Source organism: Sapajus apella, unplaced genomic scaffold (genome assembly GCF_009761245.1).
Source record: "Sapajus apella isolate SASKATOON/1434 unplaced genomic scaffold, GSC_monkey_1.0 scaffold67, whole genome shotgun sequence".
NCBI classification, from domain to species: Eukaryota; Metazoa; Chordata; class Mammalia; order Primates; family Cebidae; genus Sapajus; species Sapajus apella.
In genome coordinates this window covers 5,680,146-5,689,680 of record NW_022437007.1, presented here as the reverse complement: position 1 = coordinate 5,689,680, position 9,535 = coordinate 5,680,146, and positions in this window count along the sequence as shown.

The following is a 9,535-nucleotide window of genomic DNA, read 5'->3' as shown; positions in this document are numbered from 1 at the left end:
ACTTGCTTCTGTCTGTGCCTAAGTCTTATCTGTACCCCTGCACTTTTCAATTTTGTGAGCCTACACATTTTTAAAAAATTTAAGCCAGATTAAGCTAGGTTGCTCTGGCAACCAAAAGTGTCCTGATTAATACAATTAGCTCTTTGTGAATTGGAACAATTGGTCAGGTCAAAGAATGAAATACTGTTTACAGGTCTCGTGGTCTTGGTGAGAGAGACTGAGGAAAATTAGATTAAAGGACACAGTTTTGGCCAGGTGTGTTGGCTCATGGCTGGAATCCCAGCACTTTGGGAAGCAGAGGTGGGTGGATCACATGAGGCCAGGAGTTCGAGACCAGCCTGGTCAACGTGGCGAAACCCCATCTCTACTAAAGCTGTACAAAAAATTAGCCAGATGTGATAGTTAATACTGAGTGTCAGCTTGTTTGGATGTACTGATCCTGGATGTGTCTGTGAGGGTGTTGCCAAAGGAGATGAACATTTCAGTCAGTGGGCTGAGGAAGGCAGACCCACTCTCAATCTGGGTGGGCACCATCTAATCAGCTGCCACCAAGGCTCGAATATAAAGCAGGCAGAAAAACGTGGAAAGACCAGCCTGGCCCAGTCTCCCAGCCTCTTTCTCCTACGCTGGATGTTTCTTGCCCTTGAATATCAGACTCCAAGTTCTTCGGGTTTGGGACTTGGACTGGCTCTCCTTGCTGCTCAGCTTGTAGACAGCCTATTATGGGACTTTGTGATCATGTGAACAAATACTTAATAAACTCTCGTGTGTGTGTGTGTGTGTGTGTGTGTGTGCGTGCGTGCGTGTGTGTGCGTGTGTGTGTGTGTGTGTGCGCGTGTGTGTGTGTCCTATTAGTTCTGTCACTCTAGAGAACCCTGACTAATACACCAGGCATGGTAGTGTGTGCCTGTAATCCCAGATACTCGGGAGGCTGAGACAGGAGAACTGTTTGAACCTGGGAGATGGAGATTGCAGTGAGCTGAGTTTGCGCCACTGCACTCCAGTCTGGGGGACAGAGTGAGGCTTCATCTCAAAAAAAAAAAAAAAAAAAAGGAAAGTGTTTTAAATTAGTAATTTGAAATAGTGCAGACCGCTGACAAAAACCTAGTTTTGTCAATTGACCTGTATTGTCATGTATAAAACCAGAAATTATTTAAACACATAGTGCAGGCTGATCTACATTATTCAAAATGAATTAAAAGCCATATGTATTAGCCAAAATAATAGCTCCCTCCCTCAAAGCGATCTACTTTATAATACCCAGAAGCTGTTATTGTGACTTTGTGTGGCAAAAGGGACTTTGCAGAGGTGACTGAGTTAAGGATCTTGAGATGAGGAGATTATACTGGATTATCTGTGTGGACCCTAGAGAAGATTTCAAGGGTGCTTATGAGAGGGAAGTAAGAAGATCAGAGGAAGAAGGTGATGTGAAGACAGAAAAAGTATACAGTGAGGCCGAGGTGGGCGGATCACTTGATGTCAGGAGTTCGAGAGCAGCCTGGCCAACATGGTGAAACCCTGTGTTTACTAAAAATACAAAAATTAGCCAGATGTGATGGGACCCACCTGTAATCCCAACTACTCGGGAGGCCGAGGCACAAGAATGCTTGAACTCAGGAGACAGAGGTCGCAGTGAGCCAAGATTGTGCCACTGTACTCCAGCCTGGGTGACACAGCGAGACTCGGTCTCAAAAAAAAAAAAAAAAAAAAATGTATAGAGCAATGTGACTTGGAGCCAAGAAATGCCAAGGCATGTCTAGAAGCTGGAAAAGACAAGGAACAAATTCTCCTCCAGACACTCCAGAAGAGACCGGCCCTGGCAATGTAAAACAGATTGTAGATTTCTGACCCCCAAACCTGTAAAATAATACATTTTTATTGTGTAAGTCACTAGATTTGTGGTAATTTATTACAGCAGAGATAGCAAACTAACAAACACACCCTGTTAAATGAAGTGGGTATTTTTGAGATGGACCGTCTAATCTTGGAAAAATATTTTGACTCTTAAACTTCCAGCAGCGGTAAGAGGGAAAAACATCTCCAAATATGACTGTGCTTTATTTCCTAAGTGAATTAAAAGAACATTGGTAATTTAGGGTAAAAATGGAAATTCCCAGTGATTCTTTAAAAGGATCGCCAGGTTCAGATTGTATCATGGTGCTCGTGACTTGAACACCTAATTACAGCAGACAGAGAGCATGAGGGGGCTTTCAAAGGAAGGTGGGCCGATTCTCCAGCCAACATGACATGTTGATAGACAAGAATCTAAACTTCCCCTCAGGAGACAGTATGTCAGTCAGGAAACTATCTCCTGTCAGTTGAAATATCTTTTTATAGCTGGGTCAAACTTGGGAAAACCAACTGGTGAGCCATGGAAAAGGGTTTCTCTATTTACTTTGGCTTTTTGAAATGTTCTTGGACTTGAGCAGATGTCTGACTCTGGGGAAAACAGACCTAAGGACAATTAAAGTTGTCCCAAATTGACTCTGCTGGGAGGAACATTGCTTGTTGCTGCCCTCCAGAGAAGTCTGGAGAGGGAGCAATGAGAAGTAGAAGGCTGATGAGGAAGGGTCAGGCTGTATGCGTGTCTGTTGCACCTTACGTAGACTGTGAGTTTGCTGAAACCTTTCCACGCAGGTGGCAAAATATGCTTTCAGCTCAACTTTAATTTAGAAGCCATATCCTATCTTGATGTTGAGTGCCATCTTGTTTAAAATAACATGTTCTGGGCCAGGTGTGGTGGCTTATATCTGTAATCCCAGCACTTTGGGAGACCGACGTGGGTGGATCATGAGGTCAGGGGTTCAAGAACAGCCTGGCCAAGATGGTGAAACCCTGTCTCTACTAAAAATACAAAAAATAGCCAGGTGTGGTGGTGGATGCCTATAATCCCTGCTACTTGGGAGGCTGAGGCAGAGAATTACTTGAACCTGGGAGGCGGAAGTTGCAGTGAGCCAAGATTGTGCCACTGCACTGCAGCCTGGGTGACAGAGCAAGATGGTGTCTCAAAAAAAAAAAAAAACACACACACCATGTTCTGGATCTATGTAGTTGGAGACACAGAAGGGGCCCACCACAAGATTTTAGGCTTATGAGCATTTTTTATGCACGTTTCTCTTTGCTTTAAGCTCTTTTGGAGAGACAATGACTGGCCTGTTGACAGAGTTGGCCTTAGCACAAAATTCTTGGACAAATTTGGGGGCAAGATCTTCTCTTCAGGGCCGGGCGCGGTGGCTCAAGCCTGTAATCCCAGCACTGTGGGAGGCCGAGGCGGGTGGATCATGAGGTCAAGAGATCGAGGCCATCCTGGTCAACATGGTGAAACCCCGTCTCTACTAAAAATACAAAACATTAGCTGGGCATGGTGGCGCGTGCCTGTAGTCCCAGCTACTCAGGAGGCTGGGGCAGGAGAATTGCCTGAACCCGGGAGGCGGAGGTTGCGGTGAGCCAAGATCGCGCTATTGCACTCCAGCCTGGGTAACAAGAGCAAAACTCCATCTCAAAAAAAAAAAAAAAAAAAAAAAAATCTTCTCTTCAAAAGTCCAAGCTGGCCGGGCATGGTGGCTCATGCCCATAATCCTAGCACTTTGGGAGGCCAAGGTGGGTGGATCACCTGAGGTCAGGAGTTCAAAACCAGCCTGGCCATCTTGGTGAAACCCCATCTTTATTTAAAAAAAAAAAAAATAGTCCAAGCTGTGGGCCATCAGAGGCAGACCCTCACACTAAGGGGAGATGTTGAAATGAGCCAATATTGTCCATAGGTTAAACACTGAGGGCCCAGTGATTAATGGCTCATGCCTGTAATCCCAGCACTCTGGGAGGCTAAAGCAGGAGGATTGCTTGAGGCCAGGAGGAGTTCGAGACCAGCCTAGGCAACATAGTGAGACCTCTATCTCTACCAAAAATAAATAAATAAATAAATAAATAAATAAATAAAATAGCCAGGTGTAGTGGTGTGTACCTGTAGTCCCACCTACTTGGGAGGCTGAGGTGGGAGGATCACTTGAGCCCAGGAAGTTGAGACCACAGTGAGCTGTGATTGCACCACTGCACTCTAGCCTGGGTGACAGAGTGAGATCCTGTCTCAAGAAAAAAAAATTATCCTGGTGTGTTGGTGTATGTGCCTGTGTCCCAGCTACTTGGGAGGCTGAGGCTGAGGATTGTTTGACCCCAGTGTTAATTTGAGGCTACGGTGAGCCGTAGGAAGTCACTGCATTCTAGCCAGGACTACAGAATGGCACCTCTCGGGAAAAAAAAAAAAAAAAAAAAAAAAAAAAAAAGAAAGCCCACTGGAGAGAGGGAAGGTATAATGGTTTTAGGTATTTAATATTTGGTGTCACTGGAGGATTTTGTTTTAAACTTAGATTCTTCAAAGCAAGAGTTGGTGGTGGTGGTGGCGGGGGTTTGTAGCTGCAGGAGTGAGGAACGCATTTCTTTGGGGAGGTTAAGCAGGGACCACTTTTACACTGAAAGATGCACTAGATGGCCAGGCGCGGTGACTCACACCTGTAATCCCAGCACTTTGGGAGGCCAAGGCAGGTGGATCACGAGATCAAGAGATCGAGACCATCCTGGTCAAGATGGTGAAACCCCCTCTCTACTAAAAATATAAAACATTAGCTGGGCATGGTGGCGCGTGCCTGTAATCCCAGCTTCTCAGGAGGCTGAGGCAGGAGAATTGCCAGAACCCAGGAGGTGGAGGCTGTGGTGAGCCGAGATCGCGCCATTGCACTCCAGCCTGGGTAACAAGAGCGAAACTCCGTCTCAAAAAAAAAAAAAAAAAAAAATGCAGTAGATGTGGATGTAAAACTAGTCGCTACAAGAAATTAGCCAGGAATAGCGTGAGGCTAGAACTAGACCCTCAAAGAACAGCAGATAACAAAGATGTCCCCTAAAAGCGGCAAATATTTATTTACCAGGTGCTTACTCTGCAGGAGATACAGTCATTTATGTGATTTACCCATTTAAGCCCACACAGCACCCCTATCATGAAAGTGCTATTGTCAGGATTCCCATTTGACAGATGGAAAATAGAGGTCTGGGAAGTCCAAAAGCACCCAGCTAGTAAACAGAGGAACCAGGCTTGCACTCAGGCATCTGTGTAGAGCCACCAGGAGAAAAATGAAAGAGGAAGAAAAGGTGTCTCTCAAAACTAGATAATGATGCCTCCAAGCCAGCAGGAATCTGCCTGCTGAGAGGGGGGGTCACTTTTTTTTTTTCTTTTCTTTTCTTTCTTTTTTTTTTTTTGAGATGGAGTTTTGCTCTTGTTGCCCAGGCTGGAGTGCAAGGGCACGATCTCAGCTCACTGCAATCTCCACCTCCCAAGTTCAAGTGACTCTCCTTCCTCAGCCTACTGAGTAGCTGAGATGATAGACATGCGCCACCATGCCTGGTTAATTTTGTATTTTTAGTAGAGATGAAGTTTCTCCATGTTGGTCAGGCTGCTGGTCTCGAACTCCCAGCCTCAGGTGATCTGCCTGCCTCGGCCTCCCACAGTGCTGGGATTACAGATGTGAGCCAATGCGTGTGGCCGAGCGGGTTACTTCTAAAGGCACGCCTTTCTTTTATTATTTATTTATTTATTGTGCTTCAGGTTCTGGGGTACATGTACAGATCATGTAGGACTGTTGCATAGGTACACACATGGCAAGGTGGCTTGCTGCCTCCATTCCCCTGTCATCTATATTTGGCATTTCTCCCCTCCCCAACCTCCCTACCTTCCGCTGTCCCTCCCCTAAACCCCCAATGACCCCAGTGTGTGATGCTCCCCTCCCTGTGTCCATGTGTTCTCATTGTTCAACACCCACCAATGGGTGAGATCATGTGGTGTTTGATTTTCTGTTCTTGTGTCAGATTGCTGAGAATGATGGTTTCCAGATTCATCCAAGTCCCTACAAAAGATATGAACTGATCATTTTTTATGGCTGCATAGTACTCCACGGTGTATATGTGCCACATTTTCTTTGTCCAGTCTATCATTGATGGGCATTTGGGTTGGTTCCAGGTATTTGCTATTGTACACAGTGCGGCGATGAAAGAATATGTGCATGAAGGCGCTCCTTTCTTAAATGGAAGGCAGAGGGAGGCAGGGCAAGGTGACAATCCCTGCCTTGAGCATGGTCCTGGCAGTTCCCTCTGTGTGCTGAATGGGGTCTGTCCAGCCAGAGAGGGCTAGGGCTTGAGTGTGGTTGGGGGAATCCTTGCGTGTGTTTGGATATAAGATGGGACCTAACCCTGAGGGCTCAAGCTCAGAACAGGCTTTCTGAGATGGGGTTGTCTGACCCCTGGGGGAGTGTGATTCTGTTTGCAGTCAAACGAATTTGAATTCATTTAGCAAGTGTCGATTCTTTCCCTCGGAACTGTGTAGCATGCTGTTCTAAAATTAGACGAACTAGTGAAACCTTCTCCCAGGCCGCTTTCTTTTTTACAGGCTGAGATAATGTTTCACACAAAGATGCTGCGGGATGAGGCAGCCCATTTTAACCACAGTGAAGCTTCCCCCGAGGCTTTCGCTGCCTCTCCCACCTGGCGGGGACCTGCTCGGAGAAGCTTCACACGCGCCCCCGCTCCACCTCCCACCCTGCAGAACTGCCGCTGGACGCTGGCTGCAGCTTCTCTTTGGGAACAGCTGCGGCATATTGCCTGATTCCTCAGCTTCCGAGGACATGCCTGGAGTTCAGCGAAGGCTTTGGAGATGCCGCCGCTACTGCTCTGATTCTGGGAGGTGCGTTTCCGAGGCGGACCATCAGCATTGACAAGACAAGCTGGAGCAAAACGAGCTGGGGGCTGGGGAGCAGCCCCTCTCCTTGGAAGAACTCTAATGGGAAAACAGATGATAAGGAGGGATTTGTTCCAGGGACTGATGATAAGTTATTGATGCACATGATTTTGTGGGGCAAGCAGGGGAGACCCAAGCGGGACACAGCCAGTATGGCCTGTCAGCATTGAGAAAGCGTCCTTGGGTCTAGATTGGTGTGCCTGGCAGCTGGGCTTGATCTTAGGCCTTGACAGCCACTGTCTGCAGGACAGGGGCTGCCAGTCCATGGATATCCGGTCTTTTTAGCGTCCCTGGTAACAAAGGCGACAAACAATGTCTGAAGCCTTCCTGCTCTTCCCCCCTCCCCTCTGAGTCCTTCTTCCTGACCTGCTCCACCCTCTCTTCTTCCTCTCCCACCCGCCTCTGTCTCTCTCTCTGTTTTTCTTTAAAGACGGGGTTTCACCATGTTGGTCAGGATGGTCTCGAACTTCTGACCTTGTGATCTGCCCGCCTCGGCCTCCCAAAGTGCTGGGATTACAGACGTGAGCCACCGCGCCAGGCTCCCACCGCCTCTCTTGTCTTGCCTTCTCTCCACCCCTTCTTGAGCCTGCTGTTTATTTCATTTCCTTTTTAAAATCCTGTCAGCATCCTTTAGCTAAGGATAGCCATCGGTAGCACTGTTCTGTGTTATTTTTCTCAAGCAAAATTCTATTTTGTTTAAAATCACCAACCTGCCCAGTCCCCCCACTCCCAGCCATGCTTCCTCTATTTTTACTCCTCACAGTCAGTAGCAAGACTGGGGCAGGAGTGTGGGGCACACTCTGGGTTCTTTCCCTGCCTGAGGCCCTCCCTCAGCAGGACCACACAGCCCAAGGGCTCTGAGAATCCACCAGGCCCCAACCCTCCATCCTCCGTTTGTCTCTGCTACAAATTGCCTGGTACCAGTGCCCTAGAGGAGGCAATAATTAGAGTTGATTATCCCATCCCTATAGCAGAGCACTGGAACAAATCCTCCAGCACTTACGGCCCTGTTTACCTCAGTTACTACTAGAAGTAACTGAGTCCAAGTCCAAGTCTTCAAGGTCAACTTCATTACTCCCACGCTTTTTCCCATGGGGTTCAGCACATTCTCTCCTCTGACTCATGCTCCCACATCTCTGTGACTCTCAGTTGTTCCTCTGAGCCTCTGGAACTCAGAGTCTGTCATTGGTATCATGTCCTGTCTTCGTTCTCATCTGGAAACATTTCTTTCACCTTGTTTAACTCTGAACTTTCCCATGCAGCCACTATTACCCATATGTGGCTGTGAAGCACTTGAAATGTGACCAGTCCCGATTGAGATGTGGTAGCAGCATAACATACATACTGGATTTTGAAGACTTCATATGAAAAAAAGAACTTCAAGGCCGGGCGCGGTGGCTCAAGCCTGTAATCCCAGCACTTTGGGAGGCCGAGGCGGGTGGATCACGAGGTCAAGAGATCGAGACCATCCTGGTCAACATGGTGAAACCCTGTCTCTACTAAAAATACAAAAAATTAGCTGGGCATGGTGGCGCATGCCTGTAATCCCAGCTACTCGGGAGGCTGAGGCAGGAGAATTGCCTGAACCCAGGAGGCGGAGGTTGCGGTGAGCCGAGATCGTGCCATTGCACTCCAGCCTGGGCAACATGAGTGAAACTCCGTCTCAAAAAAAAAAAAAAAAGAAAAAAAAAAGAAAAAAAGAACTTCAAATATCTTGAAGGATACTTAGGTGGGTATAAGATTCTGTGCTGACCGAGAGCGGTGGCTTATGCTTGTAATCCCACTTTGGGAGGCCAAGGCAGGCGGATTACCTGAGGTCATGAATTCGAAACCAGCCTGGACAATATGGTGAAAACCCCTTCTCTACTAAAACTACAAAAAATAGCCAGGCATGATGATAGGCACCTGTAATCCCAGCTACTCAACAGGCTGAGGCAGGAGAATCGCTCGAACCCAGGAGGTAGAGGTTTCAGTGAGCTGAGTTTAGTAATTAACTAGGCCCATCATGCCACTGCACTCCAGCCTGGGCAACAAGAGCAAAACTCTGTCTCAAAAAAAAAAAAAAAAAAAAAATTCTATGCTGTCAGTTTTTTTCTTGTAGCCCTTCAAAAATGTGGTCGTCACTTCTTTTTGGCCTCCATGGTTTCTCATGACAATAAGTTGTCTATATGGTATTAAATAAAATGTTATTAAATTCTTTACCTATTTCTGTTTGATTTAAAGAAATATGGCTAGTAGACAATTTAAAATTATATATGTGGTTCACATTGTATTGCTATACGATAGTGCTGCTCTGGCCAGGTGTGATGGCTCATGCCTGAAATCTCAGCACTTTGGGAGGTTGAGGCAGGAGGATTGCGTGAGGCTAGACATTCGTGACCAGCCTGAGCAACAAAGTGAGACTCTGTCTCTACAAAAAAATAGGCCATGCCGTTCTGTAGTCCTCCCAGCTGCTTGGGAGGCTGAGGCGGGAGGATTGCTTGAGCCCAGGAGATGTGGCTGCAGTGAGCTCTGATTGTGCCATTGCACTCCAGCCTGGGTGACAACAGAGTGAGACCCTGTCTCAACAACAACAACAAACAATGTAGTGCTGCTCTGAGATCTGGCTGCGTGGAAAGCTTAGCTTCTTCGGAAGCCCTCTTACATCGTGGCTGGTCCTTTTCTCATGCCCTCGGTTCAGACGAGGCCTAGAGGAAGGGCAGGTAGCTCCTGGCTCCCCATTGCTCTTTCCAAGTCATTGGTCCTGGAGTTGCCTAA